Consider the following 2620-nt stretch of genomic DNA (forward strand, 5'->3'; position numbering starts at 1 on the left):
ACCTGAATAGCACCTGAATTCAGTGTTATCAACTCAATATACCTAAGAAAGAGATTGATAGTCGATAATCTATACATTCTATAAATGTTACATATAATCTATCTGGGGTCATAACTGACCCCAGCAGTAGGTTTTGTTAATTATTGATTTAAATGTTGCGTCAAGCGCTCTAAAAATTTTTGTGAGAGAACTACAATACTGTGTGGTAAAAGTCATAGAATTCTGGATTTTTACAAGAAATAGAAATATTATTTTAACCATAGTAAAGATGATTGGGGTCACCTATGACCCCAGAGTGAGTCCTAGGGTTAAGGTGTTGCGATTTTTTTCCGCCAGTGTATAAATACGTGACTGAGAATTTGCAATGCTTCAGTCATACCGTTACCCCAGAAAACAACGAGCAGAACTCAGGACCCACACTGCAAGACGTCTACGTCGAGGAAATGTTTGATAAAATATGAGAAGAAGAATATAAAAAATGTTCAGAAAGATTACAGTTCTCTAGCAAAGTTCAAAGGCTTTTAACATACGTCAGATGGTGAAAAAGAGCTGTATGACAGAGTAACAGAAAATTAATACTGTCGTAAATATTGTTTTCACAAGGACAACGCAAAGGAAAGCCGACGGAAGAACCGATTGTTTCTATGCACATGCACCCGATTACTGTCAGAGATCATCTGCTAGTTATCTCATAACAATAACAAAGTCTCAGGTACATAATATCTTAAAAAAAAAAGACAGAGTTCGTCTCTGTTATTATCGTCCGCGTTTGGAACAGACTACCCTCTCTCTGCGAAAAATTCAGTGACCTACTGCATTTAAAGAAAAGACCAAAATACGGAATTTTATCACTAAAAACCCTTTTAAAAACCCTTTTTTCTGCCAGTTAAATTGACAAACGTGGTCAGATTCTCCCTGTCAAAAAACAAATAATCCCATATTTTCCCAGTTCTGCGTCTCTCCGTATTTGCTCCTCATGCTGTCACTACACTTTCTCTCCGCCTGTCTTCATTGCTTATGTTCTTATACTATATTTCGTTACTCTTTCTCTCCCGTGTAACGTCCTCTGCCGCCATTATACTTCTTCCCGCTACTTTTTTCTACTAGCTACAATATTTGTTCTGTTCATGTCATATTTACTTCTGAGTATTACTCGATAGGTATAAGACTTCTCATAGGATGTGTGCCGTAATTAACATTAAGTAAAATGTGAAAATGATTGGTTGGATGTACAAGATGGCGAAATGACCCAATCTCGTCAGGATAAAAAGGTAACGACGTACACTCGATTCACGTTGATGTGGCGTACTGTCGAAAACCTGAGTAACGCTGTAAGTAGGCTGTTTAGGTTTCTATGTTGGTGACGCCACTTAGCGCTCTGTATTAAAATAGCTGACTGCGCTGTGTGCAGTCTGTGGCTGGTTGGACTCATTGTTGGATTATTTGTTAGTGTAGTGTTGAGCAGTTGGATGTGAACAGCGTGCAGCGTTGGGCAGTTGGAGGTGAGCCGCCAGCAGTGGTGGATGTGGGGAGAGAGTTCCCAAAATTTTGAGAGGTTACTATGAGAAGACGATTTGGACGTGGTCCGTCAGAAAAAGGAAATTTTTAAGACTGGATGTCATGAAATGATATGTATATTATGACTTTTGAACACTATCAAGGTAAATACATTGTTTGTTTTCTATCAAAATCTTTCATTTGCAAACTATGCCTATCAGTAGTTAGTGCCTTCAGTAGGTAGAATCTTTTATTTATCTGGCAGTATTGGCGCTCGCTGTATTGAAGTAGTTGGAGTAACGAAGATTTTTGTGAGGTAAGTGATTCGTGAAAGGTATAGGTTATTGTTGGTCAGGGCCATTATTTTGTAGGGATTATTGAAAGTCAAACTGCGTTGCGCTAAAAAAATATTGTGTGTCAGTTTAGTGATGATCAAAATAAGTAAAGAGAGAACTGTCTGAGTACTTCAGTTTTGCTCAGCTGTTTGAAAATCAAATAACGTAAGAGTTTTTCCAGCACTGTCATTCTTTACACACAAAGGGGAAGAGTCAACAACTTTCGCTACACGGACCGCTGTGAGAAGTGCAAGAAGAGATTCATGAGATTCTGAAAGGTACCGACAGAGAGGAATGTGGAGCCATTCCGACTCCACTGGAGTGGCCAGTTGCGCTAGGTTGCTCGGTTGAGGCTTCACGGCGCGAAGATACCGGTGGAGGTGGACCCAGAGATTCTCGATTGGGTTTAAATCTCTGGAAAAAAGTGAAATAATCGAATTGCATTAATGACCAGTAGAGCCCCACCTGAAGAAGTTCAGCCGTCGAGTTACAACTCTTTTCAGATGACGCAACATTGGGGTACTGGCTATAAAATGATGGTGAGAACAACACAATACCTAGTCCCCGAGTGGAGAAAATCTCCGATCTGGTCGGACTACGTCCTGGGCCCGCTGCATGACAGTCAAGTGTGCTGACCACTCAACTAATGAGACGGACTTAAATCTTGGTAGTCTGTCCAGGGGAGTCCGGTAAACCCATTCTGGAACTCTTTGAACTACGCACGTACACTGCGAGTTGTGTGCCACGTGGCATTGTCCTGCTGGTAGATGCCATCGTTACGAGGAAAA

Source organism: Schistocerca cancellata, chromosome 7 (genome assembly GCF_023864275.1).
Source record: "Schistocerca cancellata isolate TAMUIC-IGC-003103 chromosome 7, iqSchCanc2.1, whole genome shotgun sequence".
Taxonomy (NCBI): domain Eukaryota; kingdom Metazoa; phylum Arthropoda; class Insecta; order Orthoptera; family Acrididae; genus Schistocerca; species Schistocerca cancellata.